Source organism: Chiloscyllium plagiosum, chromosome 27 (assembly GCF_004010195.1).
Source record: "Chiloscyllium plagiosum isolate BGI_BamShark_2017 chromosome 27, ASM401019v2, whole genome shotgun sequence".
Lineage (NCBI taxonomy): Eukaryota > Metazoa > Chordata > Chondrichthyes > Orectolobiformes > Hemiscylliidae > Chiloscyllium > Chiloscyllium plagiosum.
Window position 1 is genome coordinate 11064823 of NC_057736.1, and position 15612 is coordinate 11080434.

At 38.5% G+C, this 15612-nt stretch overlaps 1 protein-coding gene across 3 annotated transcripts in view; it reads right to left on the reverse strand.

Moving 5' to 3' along the window:
- Window positions 1–1818: 1818 nt before the first annotated feature.
- The window catches only part of LOC122563540 (heterogeneous nuclear ribonucleoprotein R), a 38742-nt gene continuing 24948 nt past the window's right edge, over window positions 1819–15612 (reverse strand). The window contains exons 12-15 of one of the 3 annotated variants that reach the window (XR_006315634.1): window positions 13180–13270; window positions 9606–9671; window positions 8228–8277; window positions 1819–3264 (exon numbers count right to left, since the gene is read on the reverse strand). The gene's annotated coding sequence lies outside the window, so the exon portion shown is untranslated. Of the gene's footprint in view, window positions 3265–5482; window positions 5947–8227; window positions 8278–9605; window positions 9672–13179; window positions 13271–15612 lie in introns of those variants that run through there. The other 2 variants (XR_006315635.1, XR_006315636.1) reach the window with 2 other exon arrangements.

A 15612-nucleotide genomic window follows, 5' to 3' on the forward strand; every position in this document is an offset into this window, starting at 1 on the left:
AGGTGGATCTTTAAATCAGATGACTAAATTACACATTGGAGACTAATGGGGTGGGGTAGGGAAGGATGGGGAATAAAAGGAATTGAAGCTCATGATCAAAACTTATGTGGTCAGACCATCGCATTGCCAAGTTTCCTGGACATCTTCAAACTGAAGCTGGCAGCAACAATGACTCCAAACAGAAAATGAACTGAAATCGTATTTCAGAGGAAAGGCTCCAGAATTACACAATCCCAGCTGAGGAAGGAATGCTGGAGGTGATGCAGCTCCTCTCAAAATTTGGCTCATCCAGTTTACTGCACAGTGACTACAGTACTCCCCCACACCTGGGGAGGGCGGGGGGATACATTCCAAGAGCTACCATGGAAGCCTGAAACCACTGATAGGTGCCAGCCCACTCACTTAAAAAATGGGGAATTTACCTTGCCAGCAGCCCCCAGTCCCTTGCTCTGGAACGTTCCCTGTAATACGTTTGGGCCGTGGTAAATCTCGGGTAACTGCGGAAACCGACTCTGCGGATAAGGCAGTCATCCTGTATTTCAAAACTAAATTTATGCACATGTACGTAAAAGACATCTTGTGGAAGTTGCATTAAGTTACATTGTATTCCTTGTACAACACAAAGCTGGGAGGGATGGTGAGCTGTGAAGACAATCCAATGCCCCTGACCTTCTGGTTAGTAGAGGTCACAGGTTGGAAGGAGTCAAAGACACTTTAGCGATATGCTGCAGTGGGTGGCGCATCACTGCTGTTTGCCAAGGGTATTTGCTGATGAATATTTAGATTTAGATTTGAGAATGAAACCAAACCAGCACATTTCCTTGTCCTGGATAAAGTCAGTTTCTTAAATGTTGTTGGAGCTACACTGTGCTGACAAGTAGAACATATTCCATCATTTAAATGCCTTGTGCCTTGTACAGGAATGAAAAGCTTTGGAGATGCTAGATGAATTACTCCACTCGTACAGCCACATTACTTACCGAGCTAGGTCAGTTCAATTTCTTGACAACACTGTCCTTCAGGATGTTGGCAGTTGAGGATTCAGTAATGGCAGTACTATTCAGTGTCGTAAGGAAAGTTAAATCACTTGGTGATAATTCCTACCTAGCATATATGTTCCAAATGTTATTTGCAACTTACCAAACTGCCTTTGTCTTGCTGCATATGAATATTGACTGCTCAAGTACTGAGGGAAATGAAGAATGGTGCTGAAAATTGTGCAGTGCTCTTTCCCATTTCTGGCTTTACAATACAGGGAAGGCCATTGATGAAACAGAAAATGATTGCTGAGCCAAGAACACAACAAAGAAACTTCGGCAGCAATACCCTGGGACTGAGATGATTCCTGAAGAGCTTCTGCTCGAAACGTGAACTCTCCTGCTCCTTGGATGCCTGAACAGCTGTGCTTTTCCACTGAGATGATTTGTCTCTTAACAACCTCAACCACTTTCCTTTGTGTTAGGTCTAACTGCAACCAGCGAAGGCTTTCTTCCTTCTCCTACCCCCACTAATCCCCAGTGACTCCAGTTTTGCTAAAGTCCTTTGATGCCACACTGTCAAATGCTGCAAAAACCAAGCGCAAAAAGCTTTATTTTCCAACTCTGAGTGACTGGAACTTGCTTCTAAATTGGCAGGAAAGGGGTGGATAGGGGTGAAATATTCCCAAAGTAACTCGGTGTGAAACCAACACAGTTTGTGTGCCAAACTGATTGGTTTTGAATCCAGAACTAGTTTGGTACTGCCATCGTCTTTTGAATTAGACCACTGTCAAATATTTACATTCTTTGTAATTAAAAAAAATGCAACATGCTAACTCTGCTTTGTTCAGCAACAAATTTACAACACTTTCAGAAAATGGTCTCACTTACAGTAAAATTACATGTTTCACTACAACAATTGATTATTACCTTTGGCCATCAGCAGGGAAAACATTGCCATCACAGAAATGTTAACATGTACAGCAAACTTGTTTTAACCAGCACTTTATGAACAGTACTCTTGATAAAATGGCAAACATTATATACCTCAGTTTTCTGTATTACTGTCCAATTATTATAGTTTATTTACATCAATGTAACTATACTTGTTCAATTGAATGACCACATGAAATATCAACAGTTGATTCAATTTCGAGTCAATTCTCCTCAAATATTGCGATCTCTTGAGTAGTCAGTTGAAGGTCCAAGTGAGAAGGCGCTCTGCCAGTATGTTTCATTTAAGGCAAAGTTGCATTATTAAGTGATTTATGCTGTAAATAAACTATACAGTAATGTCTATACCCCTGCTTCATTACACAGATTCTAGCAACCTCTTGATCTTCTGGAACATTTGATCAATCAACTCACTCCTGGTCCCATAGGGGCCAGATAAAAAGTTTACTGTATTCCCAAATGCTAACAAATTACATATTTCCTTATTTTAAGTATTAATAAGCTATCATCAAGGCTGCTCATTAACCCAGCCAGGAATGACACTTTAAGCAAGATTACAAGGACAAAGAGAAATCAATGACAAACACCTGTTCCAAAAGAACTGAAGGCCTACAGGCAAATAGTATTGGAGTGGGTCTAGCTAAATAACCCCTGCAAATGTCAGCATTGACTCCTTCAGTACTCTAATCTATGATTGAAGATCCATGGTTCCTGTTCAAATGTTAACAACGTATAACCAATAAATACAGAACTCAAAGCCGAAGCAAACAGACAATAAAACACTCATTCATGCTATTATGGAAAATGTTACTGCTTTATAATGTACAAATAAAAGCAATAAAACTGCGCCAAAATAGTAACACTTTATTAAAGACAGTACAAAGAATAAGTACTTAAAATTTACTGCTACTAAGCATTAAGTACGAGCAAATATAACACACTCTAATATCTTTTCCAGAAGTCATTTTGATTTCATGCAAAATCACTCTCCCATGTCCAAGTCTGAAAATGACTGGTCTTTTGTTTATACAGCTTGGTACAAATAAGTTCTTCACTTAATCAAACGACTGCTGTCTTAGATTGACACACTATAGTAAATGTCTGAACAACGAAATCTACGTAATATGTGTAAAAGGGAACTTGTGCTTCACCTTCAGAGTTAATCACCAAGTTTCTGAAGTGTAAATTCCCCTCTGTGAAGAAAACATTTCTAATTGTTCCTTTCCTTCAACACAATGGAGCTGATGAATGCCGACTGCCATCTTGTGGTGAAAATGCTTTACTTCTTGAGTCATGTCTCCTTTTAGCAAGTTGCAAGCAGTGCAGCAACAGCCTAGTTTAGATGCAATAAATCAGTCATGTGAATAAGGTTAGCTGTAACTTTTCACTATCAAAAACTGAATAAATGAGGAATACTAGCATAAGGCTGTCAATCTTCATTCTTCTACTTAGCAGCAAGTCTACTCATATCCTTAACCATTTCCAACCATACAGAATTCAACTCTGCTTGGATTTCATCTCTCCCTCATGAAAGGTTACTGCATCATTCTAGTCATGTGCACCACTCATTGTGGTACTACTGCTAAGTAAATTTCAATTCAAGTTTTCAACCAGAAACATCTTACATTTTAAAAACTGGCTTGAATCACAGGTTGCAAACTATGGTTCGATTCTGTGGTGATAAATTTGAGTTAAACCAGCTATTTTTCAATCAAAAGTTGTGTAATGAAGAGGACGGATCATGAGATAATTCAGAAATATGCAAATGGAATAAGGAGCCATATAGCTTTCAAATAATGTTATTATATTGGGATTATCAGATCAACTTTAAAATTATAAACATCTAGTGCAAAAGAGGCAGTGGGGAAGATTACAAATATTTTTATTCACCAAGGTATGATAATCTGAAATGCACTGTTTTAAAGCGCTGTAAAAACAAATTCATTGGTAACTTATAATAGGAAACTAAATTTATATAGACTTGAAAAGGAATCGTTTACAGGATTGAAGAGGTGACAGATACTAATAAATTTGTTAATAATTTTTGAAACTGATCAAGTATGTGAATGAGGGAAGTTCAGTTGATGTAGTTTATATGAATTTTAGCAAAGCTTTTGACAAGGTCTCACATGGGAGACTGATTGAAAAGGTTGAAGCACAAGGAGCTGAAGGAAAGTTGTGGAGATGGATCAGAGAGTGGCTTAGTAATAGGAAACAAATGTTACTGTAGAAGGCTGTTTGAGTGACTGGAGGCCAGTGTCCAGTGGTCTATTAAGGTTCACTACTGGGACCACTATTGTTTGTTACATATAAAAAAAAACTGCAGACAACCCCAAGACTGGTCGAATGGTTAATAGTGAAGATGGTTGTAGGTTACAGGATGCAATAGATGGGTTGGTCAGGTGATATTTAACCTTGGTAAGTGCAAGGTGATACAATTTGGAAGAAGAAACAAGATGAGGGAGTATTTAATGAATGGCAGGAGACTGGTTAGCTTAAAGGAACAAGGGGATCTTGCGGTAATTATTCACAGATCCCCAAAATCAGCAGTGCATATCAAGAGGATAGTTAAGTCAGCATATGGGATACTTGACTTCATTAACCATGGTACAAGAGTATAACACCAAGAAAGTAATGTTGGAGTTGTACAAGCATTGGTCAGGCAACAACTGGAGTACTGTGTGCAGTTCTAGTCACCTCACTGCAGGATGGATGTGATAGCACTAGAAGAGTACAGAGAAGGTTCACCAGGATGTTGCCTGGGATGGAGAAAGTGAGCCATAAGCAAAGACTGGATAGACTTGGTTTGTTTTCTTTAAAGCAAAGAAGACTGAGGGAGGACATGATTGAGGTATATAAGATTGAGGGATATTAACTGAGTGAATACAGAACAGTTGCTCCCCTTAGTTGAAGGGTCAATCACGAGATTTAGGGCAGGGGGCAGGAGATTCAAAGGGGATTTGGGAAAACACTTTCACTCAACAGGTGTTGGGAATCACTGCCTGGGAATAATCTGCCGATGCTGGATTCCAAAGTAGACAGGCAAGATGCTGGAAGAATACAGCAAGCCAGTCAGCATCAGGAGGTGCTGAAGTCAACACTTCAGGTGTAACCCTTCTTCAGGACTGGGGGTGGGTGTAGGGGGAGCTGCAGAGGCAGGGTGAAGTGGGGATAGGTGAAGACAGGTAGAGGTAAGACCTGGGTGGTCAATGGGACGAATGAATCGGCTGGTGGGAGGGAGCAGTGGAAGAGATGGGGATGAGCTGGGAAGGGAGATTATTTGAAATTGGAGAACTCAATGTAGAGTCCTCCAGGCTATAAGTTGCCCAGGTGGAAGATGAGGTGTTGTTCATCCAACTTGCGGTTTGGTTTGTTGTGGCAACGGAGAAGGCCAAGGATGGCCATGTCAGAAAGGGAGTGGGAAGGAGAATTAAAACGGGCGGTGACTGGGAGGTCTGGTCCACCCTGCGGGCCTGGCTGAGATGCTCAGTGAACCGTTCCCTAAGTTTACATTTGATCTTCCTAATGTAGAGAAGACCACATCGGGAGCACCTGATGCAGTAAATGAAGTTGGAAGAGAGGCAGGTGAACCTGTCTCACCTGGAAGGATTGTTTAGGGCCCTGGATAGAGGTGAAGAGAGTAGTATACTGGCAGATTTTGCATATTTCCCAGTTGCAGGGGAAGGTACCTGGGGATCAGGAGGGTCGATGAGGAGAGTGGCGCGAACCAAGGACTGTCAAAGGCAACGGGCCTTGCGGAAGGCAGAGACGGGTGGAGAGGATGGAAGGTGGACGAGGCTGGAAACCTTACAACCTTTAAAAGGTATGTGGATGAGCACTTCAAATACCATAACATTCAACAATATGAAACAAGTGCAGGAAATTGGAATTAATGCACTTTAGTGGTAGTTATGTTGGCGCAAGCTCGATGGGCCGAAGTCATGAGATCAATTCCAGATTGTGCCGAGTCAGCCAATCCCAGTGGACAAAGAGCTGGACGAATGAGATTAGCATACTAGTTAGAAGAAACAGCAATAGGTCAGTCCGTCCCTCAAGCCTGCTGTCATTCAACAAAATCTTTGCTGATTTGATCACATTCCCCCCAACTCCCAATGACCATCCTTATTAAGAATCTATCTTTATTAAAAAATAATTCAAAGACTGTTTCCACAACCTTTTAAGGAAGGGAGCTCCAAAGACTCAAATTCTCTGAAAGAGATTTTTTTCATCCACCTTAAATGTGTAATTCTTTATTTTTAAGCAATGATTCCTAGTTCCAGATTTTCCTAGAAGAGGAGAAATCCACACTGTCAAAATCCTTCAGGAACTTTAGCTTTAATAAAATCACCTCATACTTCTAAACTCCAGCAGATATATGTCCAACCTATCATCTTTTCCTCATACAGCAAACTTCCCATTCCAGGTAATAGTGCAGCAAAGCTTTCAGAACTGTTTGAACTGACCTCTGTGCTCTGGACTGTATTTACAGCATTCCTTAAATAAAGTGACCTATACAGTGCCCTATTCCATATGCAGTTCCATCAAAGTCCTGTATAACTGAAGCATAAGCTTCCTATTTTTGGATTAAATCGCCATCACAATAAGCATTAACATTCTAACAGCTTTCCTAATTATTTGATGCAGGTTCTTGTTAACATTTTGCAATTCAAATGCGAGGACACGAAGATCCCTCACCATCTGAGAGCTTTGCAACCTCGTACCCTTTAGATAACATACTTCATTTTTATTCTTTTGATAAGCATATTACCTAATTTGAGCAAGATTGCAGACATTAGAAATGCAGATGGATCTGGGTGCCCTCATCTATGAATCACATGTTAGTAAGTAGTTAGGAAAGCTAATAACATTTTACCATTTATTGCAAAGGTAATTGAGTACAATAATAGGGAGATTATGCTTCAAGTTTACAGAGCACTGGTAAGACCACACCTAGAATATTCTTATATCTTTCCTCAAGAAAGATGAAATGTATGGGAAGCAGTTCAGAGAAGGTTTACCTTACTAATTTCGGAGATGGGTGAGTTGCCTTATGAGGAAAGGCTTCTATTTGCTGTAGTTTAGAAGCAGCAGCAACAACTTAATTGAAAAACATAAAACTCTGAGGGGACCTGAAAAGGTAGATGTGGAAAGGATGTGGGAGAACATAGAACCAGGGGGGCACTATTTAAAACCTAGGGATGAGTCATTTCACTCACGCCCTCCTTTCACTCTCTCCCTCCCTTCCCTCTCCCCCAAAAGGGTCATGAGTCTTTGGAACTTTTCCTGAAAATGGTGATACAAGCAAAGCTCTTGAATATTTTAAGGCAGAGATAGATTCTTGTTAAATGAGTGATTGTGAGGTTATCAGATATTGGAGAGAATATGGATTTGAGGTTACAATCAGATCAATCACAATCTGATTGCATCGTGGAGCCTCTCTAAGGGCTGAATGGCCGAACTCCTGCTGACTTGCATGCCTGTATCCTTTTTCATTCTTCCTGTCAAAAATGGACAATTTCACATTTCCTTCATCATACTCCATTTGCCAGATCTTTGCCCACTTAACCTACCCATATCCCTTTGCATCCATATGTCCTCTTCACAACTTGTTTTCCTATTTATTTTCGTGTTATCAGGAAATTTACCAGTCATATTTTTGGTCCCTTCAACAGACCATATAAAATTGTGAAAAGTTGAGGGTCCAGCATCAATCTCTGTGGTTCAGCCATTGGTTACATTTTTTGGATTAGATTAGTTTAGATTCCCGATAGTGTGGAAACAGGCCCTTTGACCAAACAAGTCTACACCAACCCTCCAAAGAACAATCCACCCAGTCCCATTCCCCTACATTTACCCCTGACTAATGCACCTAGCACTACGGGCAATTTAGCATGGCCAATTCACCTAACCTGCACATCTTTGGACTGTGGGAGGAAGCCGGAGCACCCAGAGGAAACCCCCGCAGACACGGGGAAAAATATGCAAACTCCACACATAGTCGCCAGAGGCTGGAATTGAACCTGGGACCCTGGTGCTGTGAGGCAGCAGTGCTAAACACTGAGCGACCGTGCCACATTCCGCCCAATCTTGCCAAACAGAAAAGGAACCATTTATACCTACGCCAATTGCTGTAGAATGGCCAATCTTCTGCTCATGCTAACATGCAACCTAAGATTAAAATGTCAAATCTAACTAAATAGTGAAGAGGGAAGAGAAAATAATTTCAGGGCTCTGTAGCTAAAAGCACCAGATAGTTAAGAATTTCTAATCTGCCAACAGGTTGAATAAATACTTACATCTACAGCAGTGGAAAACAATGCTCATGTAATCACTTAGTCATTTGGTGCTGTAAAAGATAAACAATACAATTTTGTTAGTATAATGCAACATCATCCAATGTGCCCAGAAAGCAAACAACCAACTTTTTAAGGTCATTAATTCAAATGAGTGAAGATGTGAAAAACTGATTTGTAGACGCTCTGATGTAAGCAAATTGATTGCATATAGTTATAGTTGTTAATACAGAAAGGAAATTCCCAGACCTGACTGACATTCTGTGCTGAGCTTGCAGATTTGTCAGTGACAATGGGAACACCATCGCCTTAAGCATGAAGGACATGCAAAAGATAAATTAGCTGGGTAATTGTCTGGATACATGTGTGTGAACAGGAACAAAACCTGGGTCTTTATATCCCACCACACACGTCATAGAACATAGAACAATACAGCACAGAACAGGCCCTTCGGCCCACGATGTTGTGCCGAACTTCTAACCTAGATTAAGTACCCATCCATGTACCTATCCAAATGCCGCTTAAAGGTCGCCAATGATTCCGACTCTACCACTCCCACGGGCAGCGCATTCCATGCCCCCACCACTCTCTGGGTAAAGAACCCACCCCTGACATCTCCCCTATACCTTCCACCCTTCACCTTAAATTTATGTCCCCTTGTAACACTCTGTTGTACCCGGGGAAAAAGTTTCTGACTGTCTACTCTATCTATTCCTCTGATCATCTTATAAACCTCTATCAAGTCACCCCTCATCCTTCGCCGTTCCAACGAGAAAGGGCCGAGAACTCTCAACATATCCTCGTATGACTTCCTCTCCATTCCAGGCAACATTCTGGTAAATCTTCTCTGCACCCTCTCCAAAGCTTCCACATCTTTCCTAAAGTGAGGCGACCAGAACTGCACACAGTACTCCAACTGTGGCCTAACCAAAGTCCTGTACAGCTGCAACATCACTTCACGACTCTTGAATTCAATCCCTCTGCTAATGAACGATAATACTCCATAGGCCTTCTTACAAACTCTATCCACCTGAGTGGCAACCTTCAAAGTCACCTGCCAATATTATTTACACACAAATTAAGAATGACTACTTAGAGGGAACTATCAGCATTGGGTAAATTTTCCCCAATATAAATATTCAACTTCAGCAGAGAAAACAAAAATGGAATTATGTTGATGACCTAATAACTTTAAAGTTTATCGATCACAATAGTAGCTTGGTTTGATTTATTACTGTCAAGGTACAGTGAAAAGTGTTGTCTCGAGTGCTTTATAGGCAGATTGTACATCATAATAATAGAACAGAATATGGTACACATGTCCACAATTTGTGTAAGTTATTACTGTACATTCACAAAAAGTAACTAGGTGCAAACTTACCCACTAAGCTCCAATGAACTGTATCCACTCTATGGCAACAGTAGGTAATGCAGAATCTGCTTAAACCTGCCAGATATAACTAGTTTATTATAACAAAACCTGACCAATTGTGCAAAATTAACTTTAAAGCATAACAGGATATGATTGCAGGTGTTCAGTTACTCATTAGGAAGATTTACTACAGAAATAAGACAACTAGTTCAATGGGATTTCTTCAAATGTGCTTTGCAAACATTTTTAAGTCACACAAAAAAAGGGACCTTGAGATTTTCAATTTCTACTTTAAATATTAGGAAATTTTTATTTTCAAAAACATTAATCCAACTTGTGGTTTTGAATGTCAGCATTCGGAGCTAGTCACAAGATGAATGATTTTTCTTATAGGGGGTATTCTCCAATATGCAGATCTAGATAGAGAAGTCAAATACTGATCAAGTTAAATAAAATTTTAATAGTCTACTTGGTGAAAATCTTCAATCAGAAGACATTTTTATGAACACTTTATCGATTACAATAAAATAGAAACACAACTGCATGGTAAAAAGGTTGAGATCGAAGCTTAGCTGCGCATTGACTTACTTGGTCCATTACATCTTTTAGCATACTTGCTTGTTAAATGTCCTTCCAATGAAGTTTACAAAACTGCATATAAGTGCTCGCTCTCCAATTCAAACTTTTTTTTGTTGAAACTTCCTTGTTAACATAAATTCAAATTAATACTTGTTCCACAATCAAGTTCTCACTTTTGGTTTTCTTCAATTTCAGGAGAACATTATTCTGCATTGTACAGAACTAATTAATTTGTTAACCTTGGCCAAACTACCTCAAACATCGTGACACCAAAGCAATGAAACTCCAAAGTAGGTAGAAAGCAAGTAGATTTCTTACTCAACATGCCATTAATTCTCACTGGTTCCTAATCAAAAATGACTTGTTAACAGAACTTGCAGGCGCACATAACTTTTCATTTAATTTCAATATGACCATTGCTGCTTTACGATAACCTCATGAAGTTAGAGGATCTGTGTGTTTTATAGTATGGAGTAAAAAAAATTAGAATTCCTATATTTTAGCAGATAATTGTTCAACAGCTTTACAAAAGGAATGCCTGCAAAAATTGCAGACCAACTCCGTATATAACATGCATGGCGTGCTGCATAACTTATGTAATACAAGTTTTCTTTTGCTTGTGAAGGTGCCAATGCAAAGGGGCATTCACTGCAGTCTGATTTAACTTCCAAAGTGCAGCAAAGACACACAAATAATCCTCACCTCAATGGCCTTCTATCTTTTACATTTATGCATGTTAAACAAAACAAGAATACTAATTGCAACCCACAACTATATCTCTACAATCAAAGCCATTTACTTAGAAACGCTACAACCACTATTAATCACCAGATGGCCACCTTTGTTTTTGATAAACCAGGAAATTTTGCTCAGAAGGACTTGCACTTTCATTATTTGCTCCATTATGGTGGCTCCATTTTGAATCAGATGCAATTTTTCTGAGTGCCACATACTAAGTCGACCTTCCAAAATACTCAACTCAGAATCAAATACAGGCAGATCATGTGTCACCTGGTGTGACTTCCATGAAACACTTTAATGAAAGATTCAAGATTCTTATACCTGTCACTTTCAACATGCAGCCAATGAACTAAAAAACTTCAAAGCAAAAGACAGAAAAGCTCACAAACAACTGCTCATAGCAATGTCCATTCTGGGAAGAACCTGCCTGTTCAACTGTGAGCGCTTGGTTTTAGTATAATGGTATGTCATTGAATATGCAACTGAGCAGATGTCATAAGACAATCTAATCACATCATAACTGCAAGGTACGGTTTTGTATATCACTGATCAGTATGCACAACCTCTACATGCAAGTATAAAATTATGGATTAGGTTTTAAAAAAATACAAAACATGTTTGTGCTGCAATAAATTGGAATGGAAATGGTCACTTTTAATTGGAACTCAGCTTTAAGAATTCAAATCAAAGACAGCAACATGATGCCCATTAAATAAGCAGATCCATGTTCAACAGATCTTATAATGCAGTTCTTATTTTAAAAGACTCCTATTTCAAAATTAGACGATAAATATTCTGTCGTGGCCAGTCACAGACTCAATTTTCAGAATTGGTACTTGCTTTGAAATTGGCGATTTGGATGTGTAATTTTTAAGCAAGAGTCAGAACTATTGTGGAGCTTTTGTTTGCAAGTATGTTAAATGTGTTCTCTCCTAAATCAGGTTTAGATAATTTCCAGAATTGCCCCAACTCCCCACCCCAAAACATCCTTCATCTTGCAAATAATTTTGCCGTTGCAGACCATACAGAACAGAAAACCATTAATGGTCGACAATGCATTGTAGTTGCATAAAATTAGTGAATGATACTGTCCGACTTTTAGGGAAAGTAACATTCAATGTCTTGATACAAATATAATTTTTCTCAGTTCACAAACTCATTTGCTCATGGTTTGTTGGATTTCTTTTAGGAATGTGAAAAGGAAATCAAAATTAACAAATCCTGATACTTTAAAAAGTTAATTAATGAATCTCAGTTTAAACTTTGTTACTTTTTTCCACATTTATATATTGTGGATATTTTATAAATGGAGGTTACACAAATCAATTAAAATAGAAGCCTTCAAAAGCCAAGTTAAGGTCATCAGCAATTATTAGATAGTAGATATCGACAAATCTATTCACTTAAAAAGCAGTTGAGTTTTGTTAAGGAACAATTTCAAAGACATTGAAACATATCCTCAAAAACTGTCCAGAACATGAGAATTGTCAGCCAAACTGTTAAATTTGGGGCACAAAGGTACAGATATAAAATGTTAAATTATTTTCTCTGCAAATCTCTAGCAAGCAGATCAAGAGTTTCTCACGCACTTTGGGAAGAACTACATGATATGTTACTGGTTTTCATCAAATTCTGCACGGTACTTTAACCAAATATATGACTTCTTAATAAATCTCAGACATAATACAAAGAAGTTATTTCATATCATCAATCCCAACAGATCTCTAGGTGCATTCATTCAACATTTAGTAATACTTGCAAAGAAATTAACCAGACAGGATGACAGTCATCTAAATATATTTCAGTCTTCCATTCAGTCACATGATCCATAACCAATTCTGAATTTGGTGTTTTTTTTGAATTAGCATTCACCGTTCCTCAATACTGGACCACAAATACTGATCGAGGAAGAGATGCACAAAATCCATCCATTATCAAAAGTATTTCACACGTGGAAATACAGATCACACATGCAGTCCAAATCTTGTTCCAAAACTCTGTTTAATAAGGATCGAAATCAACAAACATCAACATTTAGAATAATTTTCCTACATGATTCAATGAAGTAAACTTCCTTTGATTAAATAGTCTAGTGCTACAGAGAAAATTAAGTCACATTATTTTTAACATGACTGTGACATTTTTTTAAACATTTGAAATGCTGACTGTGTTAATCAGGCACTAATTCCCAGGTCAGTTTCCAGATGAGATGCCAAAACATATTATGTAGGTTGGGAAAAACTTGGCACAGAAATTGTCTTACCATATAACTCCAACAGCAGCTTCCTGTACAGCCCCCACCTAGGATGTTGGTGTCATGATAACAGGTCAGGGCCAGCCTCAACCACGCTTCCCTGATAGTCAGGTGACAAAAGGATATTTGTTAAAACTTAAGAGACTAGGACAGAAATACAATCTGTGGCTATTTACCAGAATATTTAGTAACAGCAATACAAAGAAATTTCTCATTGCCTATACCCTATAATTTACCATAAAATACAACTCTCCAACTTAAATTTTTTTCAGTTTTTTTTAAAGCTAAAAAGAAAAATGTAAATGGTTAGAACTGATCAATCAGTAGGCAATGACAAGCATGCCATATGCTGCATTTATTAATATTGGTTGAGGTAGATAGGTCATCAAGTATATTTTGTCATCTCTTTTGGATAATCTTCAATTTAGAAAAAAAATTCAAGAAAAGTGCCATTCGTGCCATTTTGGTCCAATCGATGAATGTTGTACAGAAATTATACTGTAGTAGCCAACCTTGTAATAGGGATGTCACAAACATAACTCAAAAGATATTGTGTTTGAAGCACAATTTACCACAAAAATTAATGTTATTAGTTCTGCATTGCAGGTTATACAATAAGGAATTGTCTTCCATTATCAGCATTCAATGCTTACCACATGTGTAAATTTTAAAACAGATGACAGTGAAATAACCAATCTATTGTCAACATCACAAAAGGCCTTTGTTTGTAATACCATGACTGTTTAGGAATGCACCTGGATCATTACAGTAAAATGTACCTGGCAAAATATTTTTATGTGCATTAATAAATTGTCCAAAAAATTTGGCATCCCTATTTAGCCAATTTAACATTGCCAGTATATTTTCAGTAAGATGGTATTTAAGATGGGCAGATTCAGAAACGGCACGAACTAGGATAAAAAGACCTTCAAGCTTATGCAGATAAGAGATTTAAATTCTCTTTGCATGCTGTTATTCTGAAAAGCACATATTTCAGTTGATCAAAATGAAATAACATTTAGTAAACTTCGCACGTTTATGATTTGAAATCAAAGTCAGAGGATTGAAGGTATCATATTTTAGATGTCTTGACAACGTCTAATTCATCTACTGTTGAAACCAATGCGAGGTTTCTTCCAAATACAGGTATTCTAGAAAAATCGATTCAAGGATAACCTTCATTCCCACCACCAACAAGCTGAATAAAGACATAAAACTGCTGCAAGTGAGTGATCAAACAAGGCACCTGAATACTCTCAATCTGCAGATGCAGAAAAAAAATACCAGTTCTAACGCCACTTTGGACACTGGCAATGAATGTTTTATCCATTCTCCCTTATACATATCATCATTTTGGGCAATAACCATTTTAACACTGAAAAGAACTGCACAATGTGATTAATTGGATATACTTTTGTTTTCACAAGACAAGTACAACCAGCTTAAGGAAAACATACCACAACACACACAACAGGTCAGCCAGAGCAGCAAACAGTCAGAACCCAAGTCCTACAACTGCAGAACGTGTACAAGTAATGTTACTGGCATTTAAGTATCACTGGTACATGCAATAGTCTGTCAGAGGAGGCTCCTGTACAGAACAGAAACCAATGCATTTTCTAGGTTGCTTAAAAAAAAAGAAACTTTGCTAAAGATTTAAAGTTTAAAATAAATGTTTATACGAATCAAAATTAGCATTCTGACATTTGGTAACATGATACTATCTTCTTTTGGGTATTGATACTGCATTCTTTGTTCTCAAGAATTGGAGCAGTTTTTCATATTGGAGGCCTCTGGCCAGTAGCATTCCACAAGGATTGGTGCTGGGTCCACTGCTTTTTGTCATTTATATAAATGATTTGGATGGGCTTCAGTAAAGCCTTTGATAAGGTTCCACATTGTATGCTGTTGGAGAAAATGCAAAGGCATGGAATTGAGGGTGACTTAGCAGTTTAGATTAGAAACTGGCTTTCTGAATGAAGGTGGTTGATGGAAAATATTCAGCCTGGAGTCCAGTTATTAGTGGTGTGCCACAAGGATCTGTTTTGGGACCACTGCTGTTTGTCATTTTTATTAATGACTTAGACGCAGGCATAGGTGGATGGATTAGTACATTTGCAGACAACACTAAAGTCGGTGGAGTAGTGGACAGTGTGGAAGAATGTTACAGGTTGCAGGGGAACTTGGATAAACTGCAGAATTGGGCTGAGAGGTGGCAAATGGACTTCAATGCACCTAAATGTGAATTGATGCACTTTGGGAAGAATAACAGGAAGGCAGAGTACTGGGTCGATGGAAAGATTCTTTGTAGTGTGGATGTGCAGAGGGATCTTGGAGTCCATGTACATAGATCCCTGAAAGTTGCCACCCAGGAGGATAGAGCTATTAAGGCGGCATACGGTGTGTTAGGTTTCATTCATAGAGGGGTTGAGTTCCGGAGCC